Genomic DNA, 16,147 nt, shown 5'->3' on the forward strand with positions numbered 1-16,147 from the left:
TGTCAATTTTCTAATGTGGAGCTGGAGCGAAAAATAGAAAGAAGAAAATATTAAATGCTGAAGTACGCTGTTTGTACATCTGCCTGAATAAAAGCCAGTGTGCTGTAAACAAATGTTATTTATCCATAAGCAGACAATAAATTGCTACTTTATTTATTTATACAATGTACTTTAGTCACTCCACAAGAGCCCAGAAAACCTCTGATTATGAAATACTTCTTTTCCTGCAGTATCCAGGTAACAAGCTACGGACAAGTGGATAGCCTAATGACTGAAGATTAAGGTAAAGCATTGAGATACAGTGCTCTGAGCAGAACATCGTTGCTGCTGGCTCTTAATACAATGAGGATGAGCTATTTGTTTCCATCTAAATTCTGCTTTTGATCTGTATAATTTGGATGGATTTTTAGTCCACAATGGACTTTAGCCTGTAGTACACTGTCGGGTGTTTCATTAACTCTTGTAGTAACCTGCAGTGCTCTCCTCTACCACACTGATGTTCTTACATCCCACCTGTGTTTATTGCTTTCTAGACTAGCCTCTGCTTAGGAACTGTTTTGCTATGTCCTTGAATTGACCACCAGGTACCTTCTCTGCTGCCATGAAGACCCACAAAAAGATATGATAATGTTATTTATCAAAAGAATAACACTTGTGTCAACAGCAATGTGACAGAGGAGGCAGGATGCAATGACTAGAGATTTCTTGGAGTATAAATACACAGAAAAGGCTAGGCTGTGCCCTGAGAAGCTTACAATCTTAAGGCAGACAGCAGACAAATAGTGGCAGCAAGGAAGATTTATGCATTTCACAGATGCAGAAAAGATACTCAGAACAAGATGATAAGGAAGTCTTCAGGAAGCTGAAAAACTGACTTACGCATGAGATCTTTTCTTCTAGTGTGGGTTCCATTTCTGTTTAAAGCAGCTGAAGGCCCATCTCTTCAGAAGCACAGATGTGTTTTCCAGAGTTTTTGTGCAGATGTTCAAGTCACGAACATGTTCTTCAAACAATCTGAAATATTATCATCTTTCCTCAACTTGACTATTAACCAACAGGTAATGAGAGCTTATCATGTGCCCGAAACTCTATTCTGTGCTTAAATAGCAACAGTTTCAACAGATACACTGAGACCTACTGTTGGTCATAGTTTCCTTGGGCAGTTGTGTTACAGTTTGGGCCTGTTTTCAGAAGTGTTAAAAATGTGCAACTTCAGTTAAAGACCACGAAGATGAAACATCTCTAAAACCTGATTTCTCTGAAGTGGACTTCTGGCCACCATATTAGAATATACTTTTATACAGCTTTGGCTCCAGTTGCCCCACTGTCAGAAAGTAACAGACTTCAAAACGTACCTGTTGGAAAGACAGTTGCCTTCTAAAGATTGTGGGAAGATGGAATTGGAGGAAAGGAGTCCTGCGAAGAACAAAATGTTAATTTCTAGCTATTTCTTTAAGGTTTATGTTGCTAGACCATGGGTCAGAAGGGCAGTTCTGTAGCAGTACAAGGCTATGTGTCATGGGCCTTTAGCATAATAGTCTTTCTAAGTATTGTTACTATATTTGAAATGGCAAAAATCACACCATGTATCAGTAACTTCATAATAAATAATTACGTGTGCTGAAAAGGAGTAGAAAAATCTATAAACTAGTGCTCCCTTTTCTAAATGAACCAGGTTCAATAATTTCAGGTGCACGGAAACTACGTCCATCACCTTCTTCTGCAGGATGTGATCTTGTGCCTTCATGTACATCAATGCATTGAGCACATCTGAACTAAGTAAGTCTAGTTCACACTGAAAATAACTTGTAGGTCTTCACTTCTGCTGCCAGCTACGAGAAAAGGAGCATGCAACTCCCACAATTTTATTACAGTGCTGTTAAAAATACATTTGTTTATAAGCAAAAATACCTCGACAAAGAGAGAATCTTTATTTTCCCAGACTTGGAGAAGACAAAACCTCATCTGAAGCAGTTTCATCTGACCATAGTTTTTGTTTCATTTCTTTCATGACAGAACAGTAATGGCTCCCTAAGGTACATCACAGCTTTAAGATTTATAGTCCAGTCTCTGCAAGGCTGAGCTGTGACACCTATGCCAGATGGTGTCCACTAAATTACTGTCAACACCGGCACTCTTGTGAATTATCTGTTGCTTTTGGAAGCAGGCAGGAGAAGCTTTCCTACCTTCTGAGGTCCAGCTACTACACTGGCAAAATTGTCTTGGGTTTATTTGTTTATTTTTAGTGCATGAAGGCTCACTACCTGATAGTTCAATTTCGTAATGCAGTCAGCAAATACTTTACTCTTTTCTTCTTCGTTCTCTCTCCTTCTCTTTCTCTCTTTTTCTCACTCCTTTTAATGCAAATCTGACCTGGCTATGATGCCAGTCACACATCCAAAAAAAATCTCTTGTTCAGATTAGCTGAAGAGGTGATGTCAATCAATTACTATGACTGAAAAGTACTTTCTGTGTACTTCAAATTTAGCAAAAATGTAGACATGAAAGTAGAACAAATAATGCTCATTTTAGTGTGCTCATCCTAGACCCTGTTCTTGGGGCTTCTTAGCCCATGTGCAGGCTAGCTGACAGAGATGACTTTGTTTGTGCTGTGGTTACACTAAACAAAGCAATAGACCTGCACAGATTCAAATGTCTTCATGGTATTAAACAGTGTAGACAATGGAATTATTATTGGAATGGACAATTGAATCATCTTACTAGTAAAGGACAAAAGACAATGGAATCATCTTACTAATAAAGGAATAAACTGTGAAGAGATGTAATGGCTTAAATTTCACTCAGAAAGTCTGTCATGAAACTGAGACTTCACGTGAAATTTCTTTAACCCTGTTGTGTATTCTTGAGAGAAATCATGCTCTTCTCTTAAGTCACCATGGATAGAAACAAAATTGCACTTTGTTTCATCCTGCTGCTCTTCCTTGACAACTTCTTAAAAATGTTATGAAAATCCATGAAATGTCAAGTTTTTGTTACCATGCCTACTTTCTTAGGAATGAAGGTCGTTTCTTAACAATTTCTCTGTGTTTGGGTGCAGACTGACCTTTCTTTATGCGCAAAATATTCTAAGTGGTTGAACTACTTAGTAATAAAAATTTTCAAAAAATCCACTGTGCTCTAGCATGTTGCAAAGATCTGTCACATCATATATCTCCTTGGTACAACTCTCCCTTTTCTCTTTCCATTTCACTTACCTTCATCATGGCTTACAGGATCATGTATACGTATTATACAGTAAGATGATAACTAACAGTATTTAACAAATAACCAGATCTTTTTCAGGGAGTTTATTAAATTGGGAAAAAGTTGTGTATTGTTTCAGGTTTCAAATACACTGCAAGCAATAGTAATTTTTTATATTTGAAGCACATTCAGCTCAAGATAAACAACTTTGATTGTTTTCCCTTCTTTCAGACCCACAACCTCTATCTGTAGGCCGACTGACCTGAAGGTCTGATCCTGTAGTGTGCTGCGTTCATACATCTCTCCCTGGCTGCAGAATACACAGCACTGAGGAGGATTAATCCTTTAATTCCTTAGTGCTTCAGGAAATCACAGAGCAGGCTGACTTCTCAGGTAAATTAGTGTAACTGTGGTAGCTGAATTCTAAGAAGTTAGTCTTTAGTACAAGTCAGACCAATTTACCTCTTTCCTCAATGTTTAAATGCATGTGATTGTCCATGACTTTGGTGACTATATTTTTTTTTAGATAGCAAACAAGAATGAGCCACATTATGGGTAGTTTCAGTGTTTGGCTTGACAACAATATTTTGTTTGATAGCAAATAAGATATAGATAGCGTATTTCTAAATGTGCAAAAGGTACGTAGTATGTGGAGGAAATTGTGCAGAAGACAAATCTAAAAGTCTGCTTCAGAAACTTGGGTAAGCATTATGGAAACCACAATCACATTGCCATTTTTTCTGAGTGTCAAAATGTAACTACAAGTACTTTATCTTTTTGACAAAATTACCATTTATAAGTCATTTTTCATCAAAGCCATATGAATGGTAGTTGATCACTGCAAATGACTTTGCCATTAAGACCACAGCTTTGGTATTTTTCTTTCCTTTTCAGTACTAAAACTGCTTTGGAAGGCAGTGTAGAGGAATCTGGATGAATCAATAAGTGATTAAACCCAGCTTCACTGAGATACATGCATTTGCAAAAGCTCATACAGTGGGTTCTTTGTTAACTTGAATTATTTTCAACAATGAAGGAAACGTTTGTCAGAGTCAGAAAGAAATGCCACAAAATGTTCTAAAACATGAGCCAAAATGCCTTTGGAAATAAATGCAAAATAACCTCGGTTTCCAAGAAGGAATCCCTCAGGGGAATTTCACATTTGTTTTGGGGTGAGAACTTAGTGTTAAGGGCTAACACACACACAAATTATGCATAAGTCTACTTTATCCCATTATTATTGGTGCTGTAAAATTATCTAGATGACTACAAAACTGAAATTGTGCCATACTAAACACCCACACTACCTGAAAATTGTCCTTTTGTCTGGCCCAAAATTTTGGGAGATAATTAGACTAGTCTTTCTTATTATGCTATACTGTAAAAATGGCAAAACTTGGGCATTTTGGTAGAAAGATTATTCAAAGATATATATAATCAACAAGTGTAGTCCACATCCAGATATTCTGATTTGAAACCAAAAGAAACAGATTCTTTCTCTGTGGAAGGCAAAAGAACGGAAATGGAAGGCTGATAAGCTCATGTTCCATTTCTGCAGATTGAGTTTCTATCAGGTTTTCTTAACAGGAACAGCACTTCTCTGGTATTGTAAGCATGGGACAAGAGGGCTTGGAAAAATTTTTGGTTACCTATCATTAGAGCCTGAAGATAGGCATTTCTTTGCCTTCCTGATGTGTCCAGTGTCCATGTATTACCATAGGTTTTTAAATTGCCTGCAAAGAATGGAAAATGCTTGCTTCAACAAATAAAACAGTAGTTAGTAGTGAATACATGGGATTTGATTCAGTGATAGTTTGGCTTGCATATAGAGGACTGCTGTTTTTTCCCCGCCACAAGATTCAGTGTATCAGATATCAGTCGAATCTTTCTGATGTAAAACCAGCATTAGAGTTCCACTAGGAAATTGGAAGAGATCCTCAGCTTATGCAAAGTTCTGTATAAAATGATCATGCAACTTTGTAGAAGTCTTTTAAGATGTATGAAACCTTTTCAGGAGTTAAAGTTGATCTCATCCTTCTCACCTCTTTTTATAAAGCTGTAGCTATACCTTGCCCTACCAAAATCCCAACCAGCTTAAGGTCATTCACAGAGTATGAGTGGGTTTCTTCACAAGGCCATTTGAGTATTTGCTGGCTCCTGAGAACATGGTAATGTAAAAGAACAGGATTTCACTTTTTTTTTCTCTTCACTGTTAGCAGGGATTTTTTGAAGGTTAAAAGAATCAGCTCCTGTCTGACTGTATATGTGGACAGAACTGAACAGCTGAATGTTGGCAGAACACCTTAAACTGCTGCATTCGGGTATCTGCTGTGGTGGATTTCAAAGGCACAGTGTTGAGTCTTGCTGTATAGTGATATTTTTCTGGTCATATCACTCTGCTTGTAAATTTATCTTAAAAGGAAGCACGTGGGTTGCCTTCTGCTCATTGGTGGAAATGAAGGGTAGATGGATTGTCTTGAACGATGTATCTGGATAAACTTGTCTCAATATCACATTAAAATTCTAATTTAATTTTCAATTTTTAAACTGTGTTTTGTGAAATTTCCACTACAACTTGATGAAACAAGTAATTCTGGTAGGCAAAAGATTTAGGCAGGTTTTTAAGTGAAATTTTTGAAGCTTGACTGATTACCACATGATTCTTAGGCACAGATTAGCATTAGCATATCCAAAATGTTATATCTCTATTCAAATATAATCACATATTTACTGTATATATTTTATGAGGGTTATTAACTATTTTTTTCCCTTTGACTGGGACACTGTAAAGTTCAAGAACTGTGTCTTAGTCTGCATTGACTGGTTACTAAGATCGAAGGGATGGTTTATGAAAGGAATGCTACTGAACTGGAATCTGGAGGTTTAGATGGTACAGCCGCATGTTTAGTCTTTCATGAAACCGACAGGCTCAAGTGGACATCTGGGCAAGTACTGACCATGTGATGCTGTTATGCAGGGAGCAAGAGAGAAAGAGGTCAAAAGGCCCTAGAAGCTATTTATTGTTTATTAACATTTTTATTTCCCAAGATTGCTTTTTTTTTGCCATTACTACTTTTTTTGCCTCTTCTTCACCCATGGTGCTGGGTCTAAACCAAAAAATAATCATAAAAATTGCCTACTGAGCCATGCAGTATCACCTATCGTATTGACTGTGCAAGGTAATTTTCAGTGGTGTTTACAGTGCCACAGGAACACAGTCCCTGGAAATGGCTTTGACTTTACAGACACTGAGAGGAAACTATTGCTCTGTTCAGAGACGAACAGTTGATCTGACCTGTTAACTGGAATTTACAGTAGTTTATTAAAAATACCAACGGAAAAGATGTAAGTGAGACTGCATAAAGCACTGCATATCACACCACTCCACTGCCATTGCTCTTGCAGGAATTCAGTGCTGGAATTGACCCTATCAATCATCTAGTTCTTCTTGTGATCCCAGAGCAAGAAAAGAGTATCTCCAGCTCTTTGCGTGCTTGAAACTTGCAATTCATCTCATTTTATCTCAGTGGTAGTCCTGATGTGATCAAACACGCTCTGCTTTCTGAGAACATACAGCAAGGAGCTGTGGTCTTCCTTGCTGCTGTCTCCACGTTTTGCATTCTCCTTCTCTCACTGCTTGCTCTTCATGATTCATAAAATGAATGCTGTTTTCTCTCTCACCCTTCCCAGTGGAATGTTGCAAGGCACCAGCCTTGAAATGCTTTTCCCTTTCCTTGCTACCTCTATTGTGTCCTGCTACTGGCTACAGCCTTGATTATGCCTCCCGTGACGGATAAGGTGGATCTGAATCTTCTGGTTCATTCTCCAGTGCTTCCACCGTCCTTGTACTGTGCTACTCTGTATCTAGACCCCATTTGCTGCTGCTGGCCTGTGTGCTGGGTCAAAGCAGTAGCTCTTTTACGTGGCATCTCTTTTCCTATTGACTACTGCTAAATTTTTCTGTGGTAGTGGAACTTTATTTCTCCCAGTTTGTTCCATGTCTCTAACTCTTATAATTTGCACAAGCTCCTTTTTCAGAGTTTGCTCAGCCCTCAGAATTGCTCTCCCTTTTATGTCTGCCTATCCAATTGCTCCTGAACAGAGCCAGTGGAGATGCTTATGGTGACCCTCCCTCCACTGCAGGCTTTAACCTGATGCCAGTGTTCTCCCTTAGTAATTGTCCCCTCTCTTAAAGGCATGGTCAGGGGGCTGAGTTAAATGTTATAGCCTTTTCCAGAGAAATGGCACCAAACCACCTGCAGTCCTTTTTATTCCACAGCAGTGTTGTCATGGTTCTGCGTGTCCTCTCTGCAGATTTCTTCCTTTTCCTGGAAGCTGCCTGTTGAGGAGGTCCTGTCAAGGAGGTCCAGTGCCTCCCAAGTTTGTAGAGAAACAGTGACCACAGAAATTACAACAAGCAGAAGCTGACTGGGGAACACTGCTGGAAGTTAACTTCGGGTATTAAAACACAAAGGAGAGAATGTTGATGATCGTCTCAGTGATAATTATTGAAAAGTTCCCTACTAAACAAAATTCACACTAATTTCAGTCAAACTTATAGCTGTCTTTCAGTTTAGGTTCATATATTGTTCCTGTTATAATAGTCACACAAAGACAATTTCTAATGGTATTTAGGCACAGATTTCCAAAAGCATCTGGGTGTCTCCTTTCCAATGCAATTAAAATCATATCATGTACCATTTTGCACCTTTTTAAGGGTGTGGATACCTTGAAAACCTGCCCACCAGATATTAAACAAGAATGAATAGTGGCTTCTCTTTTTTTTTTTTCCTCCTTTTCTTTTTTTGCAGGGAGCAGTTTGCTATAAATACAAGTAACACTTTAATTCCTACTTAATGCCTTGCAAAATGTGTCTCAACAGCTAGGAAAAAAGTATTATACAGGTTTATTTATTTTCTTGACATTTATTTATTTTTTAAATTTATGAGCTCACATTGTCATCAAAAACCTGCAAAGAAATCACAATGAGTTTTAAGTTTACAATGTTCTTTGAAAACAATTTCCTTCCTAAAACTCGCATTTTGGCTTTTACTTTACCATACCGAGAAAACAAACACAAGGTGTTTTGCCGCAGTAATAGTATGATTTGTTGCTTTAAAAACTCTAGCTAGTTACTGTAAAAAATATCTGGAAAGGAGCTTATGGCAATAGAACCATTAAATTTCAGGAAACAATTCTTACTATTGGTACATACGTTTAATACTTTGATATGTGGAGTCACATCTTTGATACTGTTGCTGAATTTGGCCGGATCTTGCTGACATATGTTTCATCATGAAAAGAGATTTAGGAATCTAGCAAATTTGTAACAACTTGTCCCAGTCTGTTGTGTAACTGATTGATAAATGGGTTTCTTTCTGCATTTGGCATTTACTGTCAAATTTTAGAAATGGGAGAAGTAAGCCTACTTACTTCATTTACTTTTAATAAAGGCACAACTCTGACATTTTTGGCTTTCCCATTAAATGGTTAAGAGATTTGGTGATAAATCGTTTGAGATGTCATGCTACCTTAGCTAGATAATTGTAATAGTTGGATATGGTAATTTTTTGATTTTATTATGGCACTGGATATCAGCCCAGAAAGAAAATCAAATTCCTAATGAGTAGTTACTTTTTGAGGAGATCCTTTCCTTCTCTTCACACGACTAAGAAAAACCCAGAAGCATTAACTTCTACTCAGCTTGCTCTTCTTTTGAAGTTTTTAATGTGATATTTGAGGGAGGAGGGAGGCAGAATAAGGATTAGTGGGAAACTCATAGAATCGTAGAATTATTTAGGTTGGAAAAGACCATTAAAATAATCTAGTCCAACTATTAACCTGACGCTGACTGACAAGTCCACCACTAAACCATGTCCCTAAGTGCCAAAACTACACGTCTTTTAAATACCTTCAGGGATGGTGACTGAACCACTTCCCTGGGCAGCCTGTTCCAATGCTTGACAACTGTTACAGTGAAGAAGTTTTTCGTAGATATATCATAGAATCACAGAACCATAGAATGGTTTGTATTGGAAGGGACCTCAAAGATCATCTAGTTCCAACCCCCCTGCCATGGCAGGGACACCTCCCACTAGACCAGGTTGCTCAAGGCTCCATCCAACCTGATCTTGAACACTTCCACGGATGGAGCATCCACAACTTCCTTAGGCAACCTGTGCCAGTGTCTCACCACCCTCAGGGTGAAGAACTTCTTCCTTGTATCTAGTCTAAACCTGCCCTCTCCCAGCTTCCAACCATTAGCCCTCATTCTATCACTGCAGGCCCTTGTAAAAAGTCCCTCCCCAGCCTTCTTGTAGACCCCCTTCAGGTACTGGAATGTCACTAGAAGGTCTCCCTGGAGCCTTCTCTTTTCCAAGCTGAACTCTTTCAGCCTGTCCTGGTAGGAAAGGTGTTCCAACTCCCTGACCATCTTGGTAGGCCTCCTCTGGACTCGCTCCAGCAGCTCTAGGTCTTTCTTGTGTTGGGGGCTCCAGAGCTGGAAGCAGTACTTCAGGTAGGATCTCACAAGGGCAGAGTAGAGGGGCAGAATCACCTCCCTCAACCTGCTGGCCACACATCTTTTGATGCAGCCCAGGATACAGTTAGCTTTCTGGGCTGTGAATGCACACTGTTGGCTCATGTTCATCCTATCACCCACTAGCATGGCCAAGTCCTTCTCTCAATCCACTCATTGCCCAGCCTGTATCTGTGCTTGGGATTGCCTCAACCCAGGTGCAGGACCTCACACTTGGCCTTGTTGAACTTCATGAGGTTGGCCTGAGTCCACCTCTCCAGCCTGTCAAGGTCTCTTTGGATGGTATCCCTTCCCTCCAGAGTGCTGACTTCACCACACAGCTTTGTGTCATTGGCAAGCTTGCTGAGGGTGCACTTGATGCCACCGTGAGTGTCGCTGACAAAGATGTTAAACAGTACCGGCCCCAGTACCAGTCCCCAAGGAACACCTCTTGTCACTGGTCTCCACTCAGACATTGAGCCATTGATCGCAACTCTTTGAGTGTGATCTTACAGCAAATGCCCAATCTAAACCTCCCCTGGTGCAACCTCAGGCCATTTCCTTTTGTCCTATCACTAGTTACTTGGGAGAAGAGACTGACACTCACCTCGTTACAACCTCTTTTCAGGTAGTTGTAGGGAGTGCTGAGGTCTCCCCTTAGCCTCCTTCAGGCTAAACAATCCCAGTTCCCTCAGCCACTCCTCACAAGACCTGTTCTCCAGACCCCTCACCAGCTTCATTGCCCTTCTCTGGACATGCTCCAGCACCTCAATGTCTTTCTTGTAGTGAGGGGACCAAAACTGAACACAGTGTTTGAAGTGCAACCTCACCAGTGCCAAGTACAGGGGCACGATCACTTCCCTACTCCTGCTGGCCATACCATTTCTGATACAGGCCAGGATGCTGTTTACCGTCTTGGCCACCTGGGCACACTGCCGGCTCATGTTCAGCTAGCTGTTGACCAGCACCCCCATATTCTTTTCCGCCTGGCAGATTTCCTGCCACTTGTCCCCAAGCCTGTAGCGCTGCATGGGGTTGTTGTGACCCAAGTGCAGGACCCAGCACTTGGCCTTGCTGAACCTCACACAATTGACCTCAGCCCATAGATCCATTCCTGTTCAGATCCCTCTGCAGAGCCTTCCTACCCTCGAGCAGATCAACATTCCCACCCAATTTAGTGTCATCTGCAAACTTACTGAGGGTACACTCAATTCCCTCATCTAGATTATTGAAAAAGATGTTAAACAAGACCTGCCTCAATACTGAGCCCTGGAGAACACCGCTTGTGACAGGTGCCAACTGGATTGAACTCCATTCATGATAACTCTTTGACATACAAAAGTATCTCACTACAAAATTGTAAATTCCCCTAATTTATCAGGTATATTAACATTGAATTATTCCTTTGTGAGGCTGGAGCAGTGCAGATGACAAGACAGATATGTCTCAGTTTACTTTTGCAAGTTAATTTGTGAAAGCGATAAAGTATACCTGTAACATTGAATGATGTTTATGAACCAGTATCCTCTGTATTCTGCTTGATAAGAGGCCTTGAGCGAGACTGCCCTGGTTACATATATTGTGTGATTGGTAGAAAAAAGCCAGGACATCAATAAACACAAATGGATGAAATAGCTGCTAATAGAAATGTGCTTCAAAAAAAGTTACCCACATTACTACCTGGAGTTTTACAATCGTTCACTTTTCTCTGCAAACAGGTTTTGAAGAATGTGCAGTATTTCAGATGTTGCTATCTGGATAGCTGCAAACAGTTGTCTGCCTTTGAACAGTGGTCATTGTTGAAAGCATCTGATGAAATGTAAACCAAAATTTTTTCTTTGGATAAATGGCTTGATATATGGCAATCATATGTTTTATGGCGATCAAAAGCCCCCTGATGCATATTTAGTACGCAAAAAATAAATACAAGTACAAATCAGTTGCAGGGACCTAAAGTAATATTGTTTTGTAAGATAGCATTATATCTTAGAAACATATGTTAAAAAATTCAATTAAAAATTAAATAGGATAACTATAAAGTACTTAGCTAGAATACAAGGGTTAGTTTTATGGATGCTATAAATGTTTAACAGTTTCTATCTTTTTTCCAACTAGTTTTAATTTCGGAGTCTTACTTGACTCTCAGTTTTTAAATGAATTGTAGTCTATTCCAAGAGGACTATTAGTCTTAGTGGAACCACTCTGTAAGTTGAATATAGAATTATAGAATTGTAGAATCATAAAATCATAGAATGGTTCAGGCTGGAAGGGACCTTGAAGGCCATCTAGTTCCAACCCCCCTGCCACGGGCAGGGACATCTCCCACTAGACCAGATTGCTCAAAGGCCCAGCCAATCTGGCCATGAACACTTCCAGGGAGCGGGCAGCCACAACTTCTGGGCAACTTCAGTGCCTCACACTCCCACAGTGAAGAACTTCTTCCTAATATCTAATCTAAATCTCCCCTCTCAGTTTAAAAACATTATCCATCATCCTACCACTACACTCCCTGGTAAAGAGTCCCTCCCCACCTTTCCTGTAGGCCCACTTTAAGTATTGGAAGGCTGATATAAGGTCTCCCCTAAGCCTTCTCCAGGCTGAACAACCCCAACTCTCTCAGCCTCTCCTCACAGGGGAGGTGTTCCAGCCCCCTGAGCATCTTCGTAGCCGTCCCCTGAACCCACTCAAAGCAGGTCCATGTCTTCCTTATGCTTGAATGACCCAGATCTGGACACAATACTGCAGGTGGGGTCTCACCAGAGCAGAGTAGAGGGACAGAATCACCTCCTCTGACCTGCTGTCCAAGCTTCTTTCAATGCAGCCCAGGATGCACAGACCCATCTTTCCAGCCTGTCAAGGTCGCTTTGGATGTCATCCCTTCCCTCCAATGTGTCGACCACACCATGCAGCTTGGTGTCATTGGCAAAATTGCTGAGGGTGCACTCAATGTCACTGTCCATGTCCCCAGCAAAGATGCTAAACAGCACTGGTCCCAGTACTGACCCTTGATGAATGCCACTCATCACTGGCCTCCACTTAGACATCGAGATGTTGACTGTCACTCTTTGAGTGTGACCATCCAGCCAACTCGTTATTCACTGAGTGGTCCATCTATCATGTCTCCAGTTTAGAGACAAGGATGTCATGCAGGACATTGTTGAACTCCTTACACAATTCCAGGTAGATGATGTTGGCCGCTTTTTTCCTCATCCACCGATGCTATAACCCCATTGTAGAAAGCCATCAAATTGGTCAGGCACGATTTCCCCTTTGTGAAGCCATGTTGGCTGTCACCAATCACCTCCTTATCTTCTATGCGCCCCAGTATATTTTACAGGAGGATCCGCTTCATGGTCTTGCGGGGCATGAAGGTGAGACTGACTGGCCTGTAATTCCCTGGGTCTTCGTTCTTTCCTTTGGGGGTAATGTTTCCTGTTTTCCAATTGGCAAGAACTTTGCCAGACTGCCACGACTTCTCAAATATAATGGATAGTGGCTTAGCAATTACATCTCCTAGTTCCCTCAGGATCTGTGGATGCATCACATCAGGTCCCATGGACTTGTGCAACTTTAGTTTCCTTAGATGGTCACAGCCAAATCCTCTCCTACAGTGGGCAGTTATTCATTCTGCCAGTCCCTGCCTTTGCCCTGTTTGACTTGGGCAGTGTGGCTGGAGCGCTTGCTGGTAAAGACTGAGGCAAAAAAGTCATTAAGTACCTCAAGCCTTCTCCATATCGTGGGTAACAAGGTCTCCCGTTTCCCTCTGGAGATTGCCCACATTATCCCTTGTCTTCCTTTTGTCACTAATGTAACTATAGAAGCTTTTCTTGATGTTGCCCTTGTTGTCCCTGGCGAGGTTTAATTCTATCTGGGCTTTGTCCTTCCTAACCTGGCCCCTGGCTTCTCAGACAATTTCTCTGTATATCTCCCAGGCTACCTGTCCTTGCTTCCAGCCTCTCTAGACTTCCTTTTTTTGTTTGAGTTTGTCCAGGAGCTCTTTGTTCATCCATGCAGGCTTCCTGGCATTTTTGCCTGACTTCCTCTTTGTCAGGATGTATCGCTCCTGAGTTTGGAGGAAGTCATCCTTGAATATTGACCAACTATTTTGGGCCCTTCTTCCCTCCAGGGCTGTATCCCACAGTACTCTGCCAAGCAGTTCCCTGAAGAGGCCAAAGTCTGTTGTCTTGAAGTCCAGGCTAGTGAGCTTGCTGTGCGCCCTCCTTGCTGTCCTAAGGATAGTGAACTCCACAGTTTCATGGTCACTGCAGCCAAGGCTGCCCGTGAGCTTCACATTCTCCACTAGCCTGTCCTTGTTGGTGAGAACAAGGTCCAGCATAACACCTCTCCTTGTTGGCTGCTCTGCCACTTGGAGAAGTACATTATCATCAACACATTCCAGGAACCTCCTGAATTCCTTGTGCCCTGCTATGCTGCCCCTCCAACAGATGTCAGGGTGGTTGAAGTCCCCCATGAGGACCAGGGCTTGTGAAGGTGAGGCTGCTCCTATCTGTCTATAGAGGGTCTCATCTGCTTGGTCTTTCTGGTCATGCAGCCTGTAGCAGACCTCCACTATAATGTCATCTGCCCCTGTTTTCCCTTTAGCTCTGACCCATAAGTTCTCTGTCCACTCCTCATCCACCCCCAGGCAGTGGTCCATGCACTCCAGCTGGTTATTGACTAGAGGGTGACAGCTCATCCTCGTCTCCCATGCCCGTCCTTCCTGAAGAGCCTGTGTCCTTCCATTCCAACACTCCAACCAGAGGAGCTATCGCATCACATCTCTGTGATGCCCTGCATCATAGCCCTGCAGGTGTGCACCAGTCCCTAGATCCTCTTGTTTGTTTCCCATGCTATGTGCATTTGCATAGAGGCATTCAAGTTGGGCCTCAAATGAAGCTGACTTATGGGCTGGAATACCTTTGTGCTGCCCTTCAGGTGCTCTCCTACTGACCTGAGACGCCTCTTCAGGCTCTGAGCATCTGTGGCTGGCATTTGGATCAACTGGTAGGAGTGGGATGGATTGAGGTTTGTCTCCAAAGAAAGGATGTAAGAGTATCCCATGAAGTGGTATTCAGTTCTCCAGGATTGATATTCTTGTTTGCTATTGATTTTATCCCATCATTTCTGAAAAAATTGTTGAATCTGTAAATCAAAGATTTTTAAAACCCAAAAGGAAATGCTTTCACATAGCTGATTGCTAACTTACAGGACAGAAGACTTGAGGGTCTTCACATAAAAAGTACTGTTTGCAAATGTAATAAGAATACACAATTCTGTTTGTGTAGAAATAGTTGGTGTAGGAACACTAATGATTGAGCTTATAAACCTGTCCTTTGCTTAAAAAACTATGGAGTTAGTTTCACTAATGAAAGATTGTACATCCTGTCATGCATGACCGCTGGAGGAAGGACAGCAGTTTGTTCTTATGTCCTCCTGAAATATAGAATCATGCAAGGCATAAATATTTTGGGACCATCATCTGTTGTCATCCTGCTTGTATTCTTGTGCTTCCGATGAAGAGAGATTATGTATCATTCGATTCATCCCTGTAACGGGTCTGTGTGGCAAGGTTTTAGTAGCGAGGGGGGGTTACAGGGGTGGCTTCTGTACGAAGCTGCTAGAAGTTTCCCCTATGTCAGATGTAGCCAATGCCAGCCAGATTTAAGATGGACTTGCCGCTGGCCAAGACCGAGACAATCAGCGACAGCGTTTTTCGCCTCTGTGATAATATATTTAAGAGAGTGAAAAAGTTGTTGCACAGCAGTAATTGCAGCGAGTGAGAGGAGTGAGAATATGTGAGAGAAACATCCTGCAGACACCAAGGTCAGTGAAGAAGGAGGGGGAGGAGATGCTCCAGGAGCCGGAGCAGCGATTCCCCTGCGGCCTGTGGTGAAGACCACGGTGAGGCAGGCTGTCCCCCTGCAGCCCACGGGCGGTGGAGCAGATGACTGCCTACACCTTGTGGAGGGCCCCCACGCTGGAGTAGGTGGATACTTGAAGGAAGCTGTGACCCCGTGGGATGCCTGCACCGGAGCAGGCTCCTGGCAGGACCTGTGGCCCGTGGAAAGAGAGAAACCCACGCTGGAGCAGGTTTGCTGCTAGAGACCCCGTGAGGGGGGCTCACGCTGGAGCAGTCGGTTCCTGAAAGACTGCACACCATGGAGGAGACCCACGCTGGAGCAGTTCATGAAGGACTGAACCCGTGGGAAGACTCACGGTGGAGAAGTCATGGAGGACTTTCTCCCGTGAGCAGGACCCCACATTGGAGCAGGGGAAATGTGTGAGGAGTCCTCCCCCTGAGGAGGAAGAAGCGGCAGAAAACAACAGTGTGATGAACCGACCCCAACCCCCATTCACTGCTTTCCCCCCTGTGCCGCTGGGGGGGAAGAGGGAGAAAAACCGGGATCAAAGTTATGCCTGGGAAAG

This window comes from Leptosomus discolor, chromosome Z (genome assembly GCF_034619465.1).
Source record: "Leptosomus discolor isolate bLepDis1 chromosome Z, bLepDis1.hap2, whole genome shotgun sequence".
NCBI lineage: Eukaryota > Metazoa > Chordata > Aves > Leptosomiformes > Leptosomidae > Leptosomus > Leptosomus discolor.